Consider the following 18176-nt stretch of genomic DNA (forward strand, 5'->3'; position numbering starts at 1 on the left):
TTTAACTATAGGTTCTTCAATACAGCAAGAGAGAATTAAGTTGCACAGAGCCCACACACCACTGTGTACTAAGTATCAATAGTAGCAAATAAAAAAATTAGTGAGAGAATTACTTTTCTTTAAGTAGAAAATGCCATAATACTGTGTATTTTCTCTGGGAAAAAAAGTTTTCTCAGTATTTCCCCACTTCAAAATAAAGAATGGGAATCACTAAAATATATGACAGGAAAGAGAGAGAAATGGTAAAAACCTCTACCCTTTTAGTTAAAACAGACATTTTTCTCCTAAACTCTAAAGGTCAGATGTAAATTCTTAACTAGAAGGTATGTAGGCACAGAAATATTCATGGTGTAGGTGCCTATTTTTTCATCTAAAATATCATTGAAGGCCCAGGAAGACTGATATTTTTTCCCTTTGTTTTCAAATATTCACTAGCATACCACTGTAAACCTAAAGAATACACTTACCCCAGTTTGACTTAATTTTAAAATATCCCTTACTCTTGGAGATCACTGTAATCGTAGTCCAAAGAATTAAATGAAACAACAATTATTCTTTTACAAATTACATTGCACATCTCTAACCTTCAAGTTCAAGTTGCTTGTTTGCATAGGGATTAAATCAGCTTTGGTTTAGTTTTAAAAATATTAATCCCTCTAAAATTACTGCTAGAGCATGTTCATTGACCCTCTTAATCATTTTTTCTCTTGTCACCACTATCTTCTTCTCACTTACATTTTCTGTCATTGTATAGATAATGATAGAACAATACCAGCTGTCATTTAATCAGTCAGGAAATACTGGGGACTGGGATAAGTGCATTATACTTTAATACCTGCTTTAATGCAGTGCTGCACTTAGAGTCATTATCTGCTTAGTATTACATATACTCTTGGGATTCAATTATAATATATAATGACCTTATTATAGAAAGACACTAGAAATGGTAGTGAAAAGGGAAGTAAATTAAAAGTCAGAAGGTGTATATTATCTCTGCCAGTAATTGGTCATGTGATCTTAGGGGGAAAAAACAACAGTATTTCTACTGCTAAGGTAAAAAAAGGTCTGTGTATATTTTATGAACTTCTTTCTGGTTGGGTTTAATTTTGTTTTATTACATAGCTGCCTGCTTTAAGTGTGTCTTTATTGAACATCCTAAGCCCCTGGGCAAATTTTTTATTTTTACATTTGGCCTACACTATATCCTGTCTACTAAATACTTTGCAAATACACACTCGTCCGTTTCCTATGTTTTGCATTCTAGACATCACTTATCTCAAATTATACGTCTCAGTCAAAACGTTGAGGGCAGCCCTAATGCATATGGATCAGTGGGTTGGGCATCACCCCATAAGGTGAGTAAATGGCCAGTTTGATTCCTGGTCAGGGCACCATGCCTAGGTTGCAGGTTTGGTCCTGGGTCAAGGCACCTCAAGAGGTAACAGATCAATTTTTGTCTCTCACATCCATGTTTCTCTCCCTCTGTTCCTCCATCCCTTCTGCATTTCTTTTCTCCAATATACCATTAATAACCCAGCAAACTCTGAAGGAATTTGTACTGAGACAGCTGTACTCCTTCAACTCCTGTCAAAAGAAATACCCTACAGACACAGAGACTTTTCTTGGATATTACCAACAAATTTTTCCTATCTTCTTTCTCAACTACTTTATCTCTTCCTAACTTTGTTTTATATCTAATATTTTACATCCAATCACTTTTGCATTTATACAATTTACTTTGCCATCATAGCTCACTTTTCATTGGCCTCAAACAATATTTGGTCTTTATTAAAATGACCTTTCAGCAAAATTAGGAAATTCCAATTGATGGGTTGGAGACATAATACACATTGCTTCTTCCTTAAAGATGTCATGAATGTAATCCTTAAATATGATTGTAAACAAAAGGGCTTTTGAGTTTCCAGGATCAACTCCATCCTAATGTAAGGATAAAATGTAAATTTTGGATAACTAAATAATGGATTTTGTTTGATGATTTTTACATATGTATACATTTTAACTATTCAATAAATACTTTAGGTATTTAGAAATATTTAAGCAAATTAAAGCTACAGAACTTAAGACTTATAATTAGTAAGAAATACTGTTAACTTATGGAACATGCAGTTTCCAGTTTAGGATTTTTATCCTGAGATGTGTAATATAGAAGACAATGGCAGCTGCCTGCAAAGTGTGATAATGCGTCTATCTTATTGACTAAGTGATATGCCCATCACAGCACTTGTCACAGTGAAACTTCAATAAAAGTTTAAGGTTGCTTATGATAGAATTTTAAATAACAAAATTTAAACAAGCCAAACAGTTGTGACTATGGAGTTATAAGATGATGGAGCATTGGATTAGTTGATGTGTTTTTAGGAAATCAGGATAGTTCTGCAGTATGCCCAGAAATGCTATGCAGCCATCCCTGGTATTTCAGTATTTTTCTATCTTCTGCCCCACTATTCTCAACTTTAGAATACTCCCTTTCTTATCAAAACTGGTTAATACTTTCTTTCAAAGTGTGTTTCTCCCTAATGTAAATACAGCTTCTGATGTCTTTCTAGAATGTAATGGGATCCTCATCATCATGCAGAATATATTTATTTGACTAGAAAGTGTCTTTGCTTTAAAGTGAGTTTTAATAAAGAGATCAGAAATAAACCCACACATATATGGTCAATTAATATATGACAAAGGAAGCAAGAGCATACAATAGGGTAAAGATAGTCTATTCAATAATAGGTGTTAGGAATACTGGATAGATACATGCAAACAAAATAAAGCTAGACTAACTCCTTACACCATGTATAAGAATAAATTCAAAATGGATTAAGGGTCTAAATGTAAGAATAAAAATTACAAAACTCCTGGAAGGAAACAGCAGTAACCTCCTTGACATCTCTCTTCAGAATATCTTTTTTCTGACATACCTCCTCTGGCAAGAGAAACAAAAGAAAACAATAAACAAATTGAACTACATCAAACTATAAAAGTTTTTGTACAGTAAAGGAAACCATCAACAAAGCAAAAGAATAACTTACTGAGTGGAAGAAGATATTCACTAATCATACATTCAATAAGGGGTTAATGTCCAAAATTTATTTAAAAAACTCAAACAACTCAACATCAAAGAAACAAACAATCCAATTTCAAAGAGGGCAGAGAATCTGAATAGACAGTTCTCTAAAGAGGACATGCAGATGGCCAATAGACATATGAAAAGATGTTCAATGTCACTAGTCACCATAAAAATGCAAATTAAATCCATAATGAGATATATCCTCACACATGTCAGAATGGTTATCATCAATAAATCAACAAACAACGTGTGGCTAAGAATGCAGAGCAAAGAGAACCCTTGTGTACAGCCACTGTGGAAAACAGTATGGAGTTTCCTCAAAAAAGTAAAACTAACTGCTTTATAACCCAGCTATTACACTACTGAGAATATATATGAAGAAACCCAAAATACTAATTCAAAAGAATATATCCACCCCTGTGTTCACTGAAGCATTATTTACAATTGACAAGATGTGGAAGCAACCCACTTGTCCACCAATAGACAAATGGCCAAAAAGGTGGTGGTACATATATACAATAGAATTTCACTCAGCCATAAAAAGAATAAAATCTTGCTGTTTGCAATAATATGGATGGACTTAGATAGAAGGTATTATGCTAAGTGAAATAAGTTAAAGCAACACAAATACCATTGGATTTCACTTATGTGTAGAATCTAAAACAAACAAACAAAACAAACACAGACTCATAGATGCAGAGAAGTTCCAGTTGCCAGAGTTAAGAGGGGTTGGGGGGCTGGATGAAAAAGGGAAAGGTATTAAGAAGCACAAATTGATAGTTACAAAGTAGACATAAGGACGTAAAGTACAGCAAAGAAAATATAGTCAATAACATTGCAATAACTATGTGTTGTGACAGGTAGGTATTTGAACTATTGGGGAAATCACTTTATAAATTATATAATAGTATAAACACTATGTTGTACAGCTGCAGCTAATATGAAATAATACTGAATGTCAAATGTAATTTAAAAATAAAATTTTTAATATATTTTATTGATTATGCTATTACAGTTGTCCCATTTCCCCCTTCACTCCCCTCCACCCTGTACCCCCTCTCCCACCCACGTTCCCCCCCTTTAGTCCATGTCCGTGTGTCATACTTATGAGTTCTTTAGTTTCTACATTTCCCATACTATTCTTGCCCTCCCCCTATCTATTTTCAACCTACATTCTATGCTACTTATTCTCTATACCTTTTCCCCCTCTCTCCTCCTCCCACCCCTACTGCTAGCCCCCCATGTGCCCTCCATTTCTGTGGTTCTATTCCTATTCTAGTTGTTTACTTAGTTTCTTTTGGTTTTGCTTTAGGTGTGGTTGTTAATAATTGTGAGTTTGCTGTCCTTTTACTATACATGTCTTTTCTTTATCTTCTTTTCTTAGATAAGTCCCTTTAGCATTTCATAAAGTAAGGGCTTGGTGATGATGAACTCCTTTAATTTGACCTTATCTGAAAAGCACTTTATCTTCTCTTCCATTCTAAATGAGAGCTTTGCTGGATAGAGCAATCTGGGATGTAGGTCCTTGTCTTTCATGACTTGGAATATTTCTTTCCAGCCCCTTCTTGCCTGTAAGGTCTCTTTGGAGAAATCAGCTGACAGTCTGATGGGAACTCCTTTGTAGGTTACTGTCCCCTTATCTCTTGCTGCTTCTAGGATTCTCTCCTTCGTTTTTACCTTGGCTAATGTAATTATGATGTGCCTTGGTGTGTTTCTTCTTGGGTCCAACTTCTTTGGGGCTCTCTGCGCTCCTTGGATTTCTTGGAAGACTGTTCCCTTTGCCAGTTTGGGGAAGTTCTCCTTTATTATTTGTTCAAATAACTTTTCCACTTGTTGGTCCTCCCTTTCTGGTACCCCTATAATTCAGATGTTGGAACGTTTAAAGGTGTCCTCGATGGTCTTAAGCTTTTCTTCGATTTTTTGAATTCTTATTTCATCATGCTTTCCTGCTTGGTTGATTCTATCTTCCTTCTGGTCCACTGTGTTGTTTTGAGACTCAGATTCCTTCCTTTCACTATTGGCTCTCCTCCGTATATCTTCCTGCATCTCTTTTATGGTAATCTGCATTTTTTCATGTAATTTGCAACCAGTTCTGTGAGCTTCCTGATCACCAGTGTTTTGAACTGTGCATCTGATAGATTGGCTATTTCTTGGTCACTCAAAAGGATGAGTCCTGGGGGACTGATCTGTTCTGCTGGAAACATATCTTATGTCTCTCCTATTATTTTATTTATTTATTTATTTTTTCTCTGGTCTGGTCGCTCTAGTTACAGTGGGGGGCGGAGCCTTAGGTGTTCACTGGGGCTGGGCGCCCCAGTCGCTAGATTGTGATGTTATATGTGGGGGCAGGGGCGGGAGCGGGTATGGGAGGGATCAATGGCGACCGTTCAGTTCTCCTGGAGTCAGACACTTCCCTGGGATCCTGGGCTGAGAGCTCTGCCCTGGTCCACAATCGCTGCCCCACTGATTCCCCCAGCTGCTGCTGGTACTCAGGGATCACTGCTGCACCGCTGCACTCTTGCGCCCCGGATTGCTGTCGCGCCGATTTTGCGCCAAATTTCCCCCGACCTACGCGTGCCTGCGACCCGCGCCAGCCCCGCGCCCGCTCGGCTCGTCGTCCCCTACCAGTCTGGATGTACGGGTCTACTTCAACTTCTTGGCTGTCCGACTTCCATTTAGATAAATCCTCTGACAGTTCTGATATTATGACTGCAAATCATTGTTGTAAATTATTGTTCTGTTCTTGGTTGTGCGAGGAGGAACGGTGCATCCACCTATTCCTCCATCTTGCCAGAAGTCTAAAAATAAAATTTAAAAAAACAAACATATAAAAAACACAAAGCGAGCTGTCATTCTCAAGAATAAAGAGACAAAGAAGCACAAACCGAAGCTACTAGTGTGTGTATATGTCTGTATGTGTGTATATATATATATAAATATATAAATTTGTATAAGTACATACCTTCATATAGACATTTACTATTTGTATATACTAATATATATAATTCACGATAATAGTTTCTAGAAACATTGAGTTGGAAATGTGATTTGTATGAACCTAACCCTTAAAGCAGGACCTTACATGATCCCTCTGCAGTGGGAAAAAAAGCAATGTATTTATGTTCTAACCTGCTACGTGGGCCTTGACAAAGATATGCCTTTCCTTTTTGAGCTTTCCATCATCTCTGCTCCTACCCTAGTCTTCTTTGCCACCTAACAGATTAGAGATTTTCCGAAAGGGGTGGGAGATGGGGCACAGAAGCCTATGGTGCTGCTTCATTGAGATTTGTGCCTGGATTTAACAGTACATGCATGAGATTCCAATCAAGGAGATTTAGGAGAGAATTGTAACAGGCTCCTGTTCTACCTATTTAGGTTGTGTTTGTGTACAGGAAATATAGAGAGTTGCACTGGGCAACAACAAAGTACGTATACATCCTACCTATCACTTTTTTTCTCTTTTAGCAAGTAGGTGGGGGAAAATAATGATTTTAAAAGCTTCTTCCACACATAATTGAGGCAGGACATGAAAGCATCAGTTATTAATTTTCAGTATTTTTGTGTATATTGCCTAGAAACAGAAGTCACTTAAATATCTATGTATTACACATCAACTTATCAAATAGATGGATGTCACTTCTCACATTTTATAAATTATATCCAGAAAAATTATGGGACATAAAGTTAACAGTACTTGCTAAAATCTAGGAAAGAAGTCAATAGTAAAAAACTAAACAAGGAGCCAACACCCCCTATTACTTATAACTCGGTTTTATGACTAGAAAAACGTTTATGTTGGTAATGTGTACATAATAAGGAACCAAATGGTTTAGTTTTCTTAGTACAACAGTTTTTCTAAGTAAAATTACATGTGATTGAGTGGTTTTATTTTTTGTAGTGTTTCATAGGTTAGCGTCCCTTTATTGCCTTGAAAGTCCTGGAAAGGCATATTCTTCATTGTTATATTTTATATTTAGCAAACTCTATGACAGCAATATTTAAGGAGGTATTTTTAAATGGTAATGAGAAAAGATAATACAAGTTTCATAGCTAATCAGCATCATTGTACAAAGAGATACATCACTCCAAATGTTCTTTTTCACCTTCCTTATTTATAGGCATTGAAGAGCACACTGGAAGGCTGGGTTATGAGCTGCCGGGGCCTCTAAAGTGTCCAGTGGATTTTTAATCACAAGGTAAATACCCAATTTATTTTAATTATATTTTAGGGTGAAATGAATGCCATTTTTTTTGTCATAAGATTTAGTTTCTTTATACCAAGAAGTTACTGACATTTTATTTATTCTTATATTTAATTAAATAGTTCCACTAGTTTCTTAGCTCCAAAGTGACTAGAGGAAATTATTGGCATATTGGCAATTCTGGGCATATATTTTTCTCTGTAAAACTATCATAAATATTGTGTGTGATGTTTCAGATAGTCTGTACATAGCTTTTGTTTGATTACAATTATTTTTGTACTTTTAAACCATGGTAATGGTTTTACATGGTTTATAACATATAAACTGTTATAACGTAATAGTTAAAATATTTTCCTTATTAACACTTATGACATAGATAGTGATATTGGAGTATATTATTCTTAACTTGAAGTGGAAGCTGAGTTACTCTGGGCTTTTTTATTTCATTATCCTTGGAGGGTATAACCTTTACTCTCCATGTATTTGAAAAATTGCATTTGTAAGAGTACAAACTAACTCACACCTTTTCAGGGGTTTTGTATATGTGATATGGATGACTTTTTTTTGGTCTTATTAGTTTTTCTATCTCTCCTTTAGCAAGCGTCACAACAAAGTTGGGTTTTTTTTGTTTTGTTTTTTGTTATTTTAATTGTTGTTTTCAGTTGTTAGTAAATGAGGACATTTGTAATCATTGCTTTCTTTTCATCACATAAAATTATTGAGGAAGAAATTAGGATTTGAGGCGCCCCCAGAAGTATAAGTCTTGGCCAGTAACTCTAAAGAAAGGCCTTATTAATGCAATTAAGTGAAGACATATGGGAATATATCAGTGTGTCCTCATGAAGACCAAGAAATGAAGTAAATAATATTTCCTTCTGAAAATCAGCTTTCCTAGAAAAGGAACGTGACTACTTCCAGTACCATTTCGGATGCCTAGTAGACTGACAATAATAGCAAATAAGGAATGAAGTGCATGTAAATGGTCTACCATGTACAAGTCAAGGACACACACCCAAACACCAGTCTAGGATGGTGTTTTGGGATCAAAAGGGAAATTCTGACTCTCCGTGCGTAGATGTGTTGGCTTAAATTAAAAAAAAATGTATTTCAAGGTGCAATAGGAGAGAAATTAAATAGTCATGGAATGTGTTGAATTGGTCAGATTTAAAAAAAATATATAAGGCATAATTGATAAAATTTAAGTTATAAACTGTATGATGAGTCATATGGCTCACATTTTACAAGGGTTTCCATCATGTTCACGTGGATGAGATAATAAGGAAAAAGTGGATAGACAGTTACGTGAAGAGAATTAGAAGTAATTTGTCATTTGCACAGCACAAAACTATCTATCATTTACAGGGCTCTTACAATCAAAAAAGAACATTTGATGGCACTTAAAATATGATAAATTTGACATGATTTGAAGACACTCTGAAATATAATTACTTCTTTGAATATTTCTTAATATGTTCTTTTATAGTTCCTTTAGCCAGTTTAAGTAATCCTGACAAATTAACCTCTTTTTCCTGCTTGAATTTATGTGAAGTTGTGCAGTCTCTCCCTGGTTGTAAACCCAGTGCTATCTTCAGATGTACCTTGATAGTAGATAGGAGGTGATTTTATTTTATCTGCAAAAACATGAAACACACACTATTAATTTATGAAATGACTAGAGGTTGTTTGAAAATTAATATTTCATTTGACTTTGATGGAATTTTATAAAACATCAAAGCCATATGGGAATTTGCCTGCACTGAGAAGTTTCATTTTAACAAAAATTTGAAGCATATAGAATTTGCCTGCACTGAGAAGTTTCATTTTAACAAAAATTTGAAGCATATAACATAAACAGGATGAAAGGACAGGTTCTGTATCTTCTAGATTCTTGTTATGAAAATTAAGCTCATTTTCACCTTCATCTTCAGTCCCTTCTTCTTCCCATGCTCCTTGATTTTGCCTTTCTCATGGCAAAGAGGGGTTTTAACAATGGCCCACACACCTCCTCAGGTACTAATCTGTTTACCTATTTTTTATCGCTAATCTTTAGTTCCTTAAAACCTTGGGCAAGGTTCCAAAAAGCATCTTTCCATTCTAAAGCTATTAGAATTAAAAATATATATATATTAGTAAAGAGAGAGAAAAATTGTGATTGTAGCTGAGACATTTTATTTTATACAAAGAATCGCTGATTCAAGTTTAAAAGGTAAATGTCACTGGTGTGATAACCAACATGCAAGTAGAATGTGAATGGTATTAACATGGGCGTATTGGACAGAGAAGGGCCTGTAAACTAGGTCAGTACTTTGAACAGAACACTCATAAAACTGAAGCTGTGTCTACATGCTGAAGTGGGACATTGAAAACTCAAGGATAACTGCCCAACACAAACGTGACAGTGAGGAAATTTGAACATTTGAAAATATTAGGTTTGCCCTATTTTGATAGAATGATGATAATTCTCTATAAATATAGGTAAGATGGATGGGAGTTTAGACTTTTATACCCGTGACTCAAATGATGTTCTGGGACATTTGGTTGTAATGTGATCCAATATGGCACATATTTTTAAAAAAAATAATATTATATGGATTTAGTTTAAGTAAACAAAAAAACACATAAATGTGTAAAAAATTATAATTTCTCCCTGAATAGAATGGGCTACTGCAGGAGAATCCTGCATCTAAGCATGGCATTTGGTATGCTGGCTGGCCCACTACTTCTTTGCAGGAATCGTTATCAATCAGTGTTTGAAGAAATAATGCTTTGCATCTGTCCCAAAGATTATTTCTGGCTCCAAAAATTTATAAATTTTACATATTTGATGTAGGTTGCTAGTAGTGAGAGGCAGAGGTTCAGTGGTTGCAATACCAGAAGCAGAGTCAGCATTCCTGTGTGGGTGAACACTCACTGCTTCTGGCTCTTTGGGAATTTACATGGGGTCTCAGGGCTTAGTTTACTAGTCTGTGCAAAGAGGATGATATCACTACTGCTCACGATTAGATATTATTGAAGCTCATGTACTAATGACAGTAAGAAGGAATGACTTAAGATCAACTGTTATGAACTGTATGTTTTGCCGTTTCACCGACCTTGAATTAAAGCCCCTAAATTATTTAGTTACCGATGAGTTTATTTTAGAGCATAAAGTTAAATATTTTATGGGTAATATTTTAATGCTTTAGAATTATGACTAGAATAAGATATCCTTTCAATCAGACTTCTGTTCATGTATTGAATAAAATCAGAGTTTTTTTTTCTAAGGAAAATACAGATACTGGCTATAGATATTCCCTTTTGTACTTCTCTGCATAGATACTAGTAACCTTTTTAGGTAAGTGTTCTGGTTAAGCATCTCAGCTTCTAAGCAGATGCCAAAATTATGCATGCTTTTAAATGAACAGTTATGTTCTTACTTAGTCTCACCACATATTTGTGGTTTGTTACTCATTATATAATACATACATCACGGTTCTGCCAGCTGGTATTAATCAGCAAAGCAGAAGCAAGATGAAATATTGAGGGAGGACTGCCTGAATGATATGAATTCTTGTCATTGATCTCTATAGCTTAAATTTTATCAATGGATTAAACAAGATTATTGCAATCTTTGTATTTACTCTGTACAAGTGTTTTCACTCAACCACAGTGTGAATCAATGCAATTGCCTTACATTGATTTGTATTTGAAGTGCTAAAAATCCATGCTTGCATTTGCTGTAGTAGTTTTATTTATGGTGTGTTCCTGCATTCTTTATAAATTTGCTCCATTAAGGAGACCATGGGACATGTCATCCTCTAGTCTCAGCACTCCAAATAGCAGTGCTTCTCTTGCCAACTTACTAATTTTCATCTTATGATTCCACTGGATCATGCATTAGATTTATTTGCATGTGTGTGTAGGGTACTAGGAAGCTCAGAACTTAATCTTTTGCATATCTGTCAAGTAAACAAATGATAATATATGTGATAGTGAAGCACAACTGCTCTGGGATCAGTCTAAGTGTGGATACTATCTCTTTTATTTAAATCAAGGTTGGTCAGGATGCCATCTCATTTTTCTTTACAGCGCTTATGTTATAGTAGTGTTTTGAAGTAGTGTTATCCAGTAGTGAACTGGATAATCATTTAATATATTAACACATTCTTGGTAAATGTTAGCTATTGCCAATAATAAAGGTGCCAAGAAGGAACTGTTATTTTCTACCTCAGTTCTTGGCCTACCAAAGCACAAATGTATTGAGCACATATTATATTCACTGCTTACTCATATGTGTATGAGTAAACAGTATATGTAGTTGATCATTTAATGACTCAACATTTATCCTCAGTGCATAGCAGACAAAAGAAACTAAAATTAAGAATACCTTTTCAAAGTGTTTTGTGTGTTCTTTCTATATTCACAAGTACTTTTAGTGATCAGATTTTATTAGAAGAGGTTATTATTAATAGGTATTTTGGATATTTGAAGGAGGAGGGGCTCATTTCAGTGTTTGATTCACATTATCTTTAGGGCCCTTCCCTGTGCTTTGCTTAAAGTAAGAGTTGAATTGTACTGAACCGGGTTTGGATTTGCTACATGCCATTCCCACAGGGCAGGCAGGGGGTAAATCAAATTACAGCTGCAGCTTGTAGAACAATCTGTCACCAGAAAAGAGGCTTAAAATTAATTTAAGTGTCCCCTTTTTCTCTAACAGATATAGTTTCTACCCTATATTTATCTCCTTAACCTCCTAGTTATAGAAGATAAGAAGAAAAAATAAATATGTGAAGTTTCACACTCCTATTCTTAATATGTGATGCTCTATTAGTATTTTTGTGCTTCAACTCTGTGAAAGCTCTGTTTTCTAAAGAAAGACTCATGTTCATTCAGAATGTTGGAAATCAAAATCTTTGTCCACTGAGCAATCAAAAGTTTTAATGGTAATGGATCTCAGTGGGAACAGAACATCATTTTTATGTCAATATTCATTCAACAACTTCTAAACACTTGCCCTGTTTTGGGCACCATTTTAAGCACTTCACAATATTTCTCTATTAATCCCCATAACAGCCCTCTCAAATGAATATCACCACTATCCCCATTCTGCCAATGAAGATATTGAGGCCCGAAGAGCTTACATAACTTGCCCAAGATCACATGACTGATAAATCTGTTACATAACAAGGTGTACTCAGCACTGGAGGGCTATAACAAAAGAATATTTCTTGAGAGACTGTAGGCAGCAATATTGGGGACATGGTCATTGTAGAGTAGAAAATGATCCTCTCTATGCGGTCTTCAAAATCTTCTGTCATTCGATGGGTTAAATAAGGATAAATGACTTTAGAGATTGGTAAAAAGTGTGTAAATATGAAGTCTGTATCAAAAAAAAAACTTTATAGAGCAATAAAAATATATCAATTCCTTTTGCTTGGTGCCTAAATAACTTTGCCACCAGTCTTGATTTTCAGAAAGAGAGATAAAATCAATTTCATCATGTCTCTAGTAAACCTGTTTTCATTGGGCTTCCCTCTGTTCTGGATTGTGATGACATTTGGCTCTACTGTCGTGTGACATCTAAGATCCTAAATATCTTTTTATGACTCTGAATACATGCACCACTTGTAATTTACAAGAACATTAAAAAAGTGCAATACCTAATTAATTCACTAATCAGCTGTCAGAGCCTGTGATCTTTTCCTAGTTCACTGTTGAGTTCCCTGGGGGGGAGAATGTGTTCTGAGAGTGTCATTTCCATTATGCTGTATGTGGTGTTAGGGCAGATACTAAGTTATGCCGCTTGTTCATGGAAAATATGCTATCCTCATGAGTGCCTTGATGACTTTGATAAAAATACTTTCTCCCGCCCCATTCTCTTGTTCTCATGAGTCTGGAGACTGTGGCTCCAGAGTGCAGCAGGGTTTTCCCAGTGCTGTAAATTAAGAAAAGGGAGATCAGCATATCTGTTTCATACCTGTGCATCTTCCCTTGAGTTTTTCTATTTTATCCTTAAGAAACTTTATTCTGTTTAATTTTTAAAAAGTAATTTAAAATCTGTTCTCTTGGATCTTATTATTTTTGAAGACTTTCTTGTCTAAACTATGCCAAATAAGGATCTTTTTACATAATAGAAGTATTCATGGCTACTGTTTCATGGGTTTATAAAAATTAAAACCAGGGAAACATGTTTTATGAGTACTTTCAGAAAAAAAAAGAAAATAGGAAGAAAATAAATTGTCCTTGTAAAATTTTAGAATCAGTTTATTCTTGATTCATAAATGCTTTAAGATTACATGATTTTCTTTTTTTGGTTGAGTAATAAACTCTCTCAAAACACACTCACTTAACACAATTATTTGATTGTTTCTCACAGATTGTGGGTCAAGAGACAATGTCAAAGAGCCCAGGCTCCACTGATTTCAGCTCAACTTACATATGCATATGAGGTCAGCAGTGAGTAGGCCAGGGCTGGCTGGTCAACAGTGGTCTCACTCACTTACATTTTTCAGTTTTCTAATTGCAGGCTAGTGACTGGGCCATATGTCTCTTACCATACAATTGATTAGTTTGAACAAATTCATGTAGTGGATGGCAGCGTTTCAAGACAAAGCATTCAAGACTTCCCACTGCCAATGCTTAGAACTGGCCCAACATTGCTTTGGCTGCATTCTATTGGCTGAAGCAAGTCACAAGGTCAGTCTATATAGAAGAGCTGGACAAATGGATTCTACATCTGGATGACAGTAGCTGCAAGGTAACACTGCAAAGGCAGGGAATCCAGACATGTGTGAGGAATTGGGGCAATTTTGCTATCTACTGCACATAGCTCTCTGAGCTTAATGGTCATCTAGATGTGACTCAGGTTAAGTTTTTGCACTCTTATCTAATCAGGCTGGTTTCCTCATCAAAAAAAATTTCTCCTTCTCAATCTGATAGCACAACCTAGCACCAGAATAACAATATAATACAGCTAGATTCATCCAGAATCTTTTATTTGAGTTACCTCTTTTTAAAATTAGTTTTATTAAATAGTTTGAAGTAGGAAAGATGTTTAAAATGTGCATAAGGTATAAATAAAACTAGAATGTACATAATATTATGAACACAATACACTGTAGAGAAAAATATTAACATATCCTGAAGTGACCCATATATTCTTCCCTAATCAAATTTCTTTCCTTGTCAGAAGATAAACTCTCTTCTGAATTTTGTTTATAACTTTTTTGCATTTCATTATGGTGTTGACACATACTAATAACAATATTTTTGAGTACTTGAGGGATATATAACTTACAAATTTAAAATATTTTTACACAAATGATATCATAATTGCCTACTTATCACAGCTAACCACTATTTTGAATTATGTATTTTAGCTGAAATACTTAGTATATTTACATTAAATATAATACTAATATATTTTTACATCTTCAGTATTATTTTGAGTTTGTGTACTCATTCTTGTATTTCTTTGTTTATTCCTTAATTATTTTAAATTGATTAGTTATTCTATCTTTCCCTCTGTTAGCTTAGTACTTATGTTTTCTTTTCTAGTTTTTCATGATATATGGGAAATGCTATCATCCATAGAGAAACTCACTAAAGTATGAAGTTCAATCTTCACTCTCTTTCTAAACAATATAAGAACTTGGAATAATTAACTACAACCACCCTCCTTTAATTTTATGTGCAATTTCCATGTGTTTCAGTTCTGTTGTAATTTTTAATTTTAATGATAATTTTATTTTTGTTGTATATAAATACATATGAATATTGCTCACTATGTTTGCTTACCCTCCTTCTTGTATCTGAGATCATCCATCTGAGATTACTTTCTTCTGCTTGAATAACTACATTTAGAATATAATTTTAATTATTTATTGATAGTAATGCTCTGTTTTGTTTGCACATAATTGTCATTTCTTTTTTATTATTGCAATATATCTGGTTGAACACAATTTTAATTTGATGGCTATTTTAACTTAGCTCATTTTATCTATTACTACACAGACTATTGGTGTACATGGTTGCTCTTTAGAAGTCAGATGTCAAGCTGTTGCTTTCTATAAAGATATCAGTCCTTCCTCTCCACTGCCTTCAATATTTTTTTCACTGTTACTTTGCATTTTTACTACAATATATCCAGGTATTAATTCTTGTAATTTCTTTTGTTTATTGTTTTTATTTTAGATTTCTGAATCTTGGTATTTTTCATTAATTATGGAAAATTCTCTGTTATTACCTCTATGCCTTTTTCTCTCTTCTTTTCTTCTGGAAAACTATAAGGTAAAATTAGCTTCAGAGTTCTATTCAAATTTTACTTTTTAATAAGCTCTTAATTTTTGGTCTCTGAATTTTCTTTTCTTATTTTCTTTTTTAGATGATTTTTAAATTATTGTTGTTATTCTATTACAGTTCTCCCAATTTCTCCCCCTTTTCTCTTGACCCAGCCCACTCTCCCACTTCCACAGCCAATCCCTACACTGATGTCCATGTCTATTGGTCATTCACGCATGTCCTTTGACTAGTCTCTTCCCCTTCTTTCCACCATTATCCCTCTTACCCACCCTCTCTGACAGCTGTCAGTCTGCTCCATGTTTCCATGCCCCTGGTTCTATTTTGCCCATTAGCTTATTTTGTTTATTAGACGCCTCTTACAAGTGAGATCATATGGTATTTGTTATTCACTGACTAGCTTATTTCATTTAGTGTAATAATCTTCAGTTCTGACCATGCTGTTGCAAAAAGTAGGAATTCCTTCTTTCATTCTGCTACAAAGTATTCCATTGTGTAAATGTGCTACAGTTTTTAATCTAGTCATCTACTGATGGGCACTTAGGCTGTTTTTATCACTTGACTATTGTAAATAGTGCTGCTGTGAAAATAAGGATGCATAGGTTCTTTGGAATTGGTGTTTTGGGCTTCTTAGGATACATTCCCAGCAGTAGAGTCACTGGCTCAAAAGGCAGTTCCATTTTTAATTTGTTGATGAAATTTCATCCTGCTTTCCACAGTGGCTGCACCATCTGTCTTCCTACAAATAGTGCTCTAGGGTTCCCTTTTCTCCACATCCTCTCCAGCACTTGTTGTTTGTTAATTTATTAATGTAGCAATTATGGCAGGTGTGAAGTAATATCTGACCTCAAGATATGAAAATCAATGAATGAAAAAGATCACATTAACAAAATGAAGGGGGGAAAAAGCACAGGATTATCTCAATTGATGTAGGAAAAGCATTTGATAAAATTCAACTCTTTCATGATATAAAACATTCAACAAATTTGAAATAAAAAAGCTATCTCAAATAATTAAGGTCATACATGAAAAACCCACAGCTAACATCATACTCAATGGTGAAAGATTAAAAGCTTTTCTTCTAAGATCAAGAACAAAACAGTGATAACCACTTTTGTTCCTTCTATTCAGTATTGTACTGGAAGTCTTAGATAGTACAGGACAAGTAGGCAAGAAAAAATATATACATTTGGAAATGAATGACATGGTGACATGATATATGTAAAAGCCCCTAAGATTTCATAAGAAAACTCTGTTAGAGCTAATGGTAGAACAACAGGATGTAATTAACAAGCAAAAATTAGTTGCATTAAAAATGAACAGTCAGAAAAGGAAATTAACAGACAATTCAATTTAATTAAAAACAATTCAATCAAAAATAAAATGCTTAGTAACAAACTTAATCAAGGAGGCAAAGGACTATATACTGCAAGCTACAAAGATTTTTGAAAGAAATTCATAAATGAGAAGACATTCCATGTTCATATTTTGAAAGAAAATAATTTAGATGTCAGTACTATCCAAATAAGTCTACAATTTTCATGAAATTCTTCTCAAAATTTTAATATTTTTACAGAAATAGAAAAGTATATTCTAAAATTGATATAGAAACTCAAAGGATTCTAAATAGCCAAAAAAGTCTTGAAAAAGAAAAAAATAGAAAATCTTATTGTCCTAAATATACAACTTAATTATGACTCTACAGCAATCAAAGTGCAATATTGGTATAAAAACAAACATATAGACGAATAGACTAGAATCAAGAACTATCACCCCCCTCCAAAAAAAAGCCCCTAGCATAGATGGTCAAATGCTGTTTTGACAAGAGAGCCAACACCATTTAATAGCAAAAAGGCAGTCTTTTCAACTGATGGTCTTTGGAAAATTGGATATCCTCATGCAAAAAAAAGTGTATATAGTAAAACTCTTATTTTACACCACATAAAAATTAATTAAAATGAACCAAAGATATGCTGTAAGAGCTAAAATTATAAAACTCTCAGAAGAAAGTACAAAACCTTCACAAGAATGGATTCAGGAATTATATTTTAGATATGACACCAAGCATAGCTAATGAAGAGAAAATAGGTGAAGTGACTACATAACACTAAAATATTTTGTGCATCAAAGGACATTATTAACATAATTAAAAGTGAGGGATCAAAAGGATTTGTGGGCATTCATGTTCATAGCAGTATTATTCACAATAGTCAAAAGTAGAAGCAATGAAGTGACTACTGATGGAAAAATGGATAAACAAAATGTAGTATGTATATACAACGGAATATTAATCAGTCTTGAAATGAAATAAAATTCTCATATATTACAACATAGATGAATTTTAAAGACATTATGCTGACTGAAATAAACCAGACATAAAAGGAAAAATACTGTATGATTCTACTCATTTGAGATACGTAGAATAAAGATGAAAAATAAAACGGCAATTGTTAGGGGCTTAGGGGAGGAGAAATGGGGGAGTTATTGTATATTGCATAGAAAATTTCAGTTTTGCAGGATGAAAACAATTCTGAAGATGGTGTGATGGTAGCACAAGAATGTTGATGCACTTAATACTACTGCACTGTACACTTAAAATAGTTTAAATGGCCCTG

General features: G+C 34.3%; 1 protein-coding gene across 3 annotated transcripts in view; it reads left to right on the forward strand.

Moving 5' to 3' along the window:
* LINGO2 (leucine rich repeat and Ig domain containing 2) overlaps nt 1-18176 on the forward strand; it is a 1215855-nt gene that overhangs the window by 529606 nt on the left and 668073 nt on the right. For all 3 annotated transcript variants that reach the window (XM_036021522.1, XM_028531934.2, XM_036021521.1), the window contains one exon: nt 7201-7278. The gene's annotated coding sequence lies outside the window, so the exon portion shown is untranslated. The remainder of the gene's footprint in view (nt 1-7200; nt 7279-18176) is intronic.

Source organism: Phyllostomus discolor, chromosome 3 (genome assembly GCF_004126475.2).
Source record: "Phyllostomus discolor isolate MPI-MPIP mPhyDis1 chromosome 3, mPhyDis1.pri.v3, whole genome shotgun sequence".
In the NCBI taxonomy this organism is placed as follows: Eukaryota; Metazoa; Chordata; class Mammalia; order Chiroptera; family Phyllostomidae; genus Phyllostomus; species Phyllostomus discolor.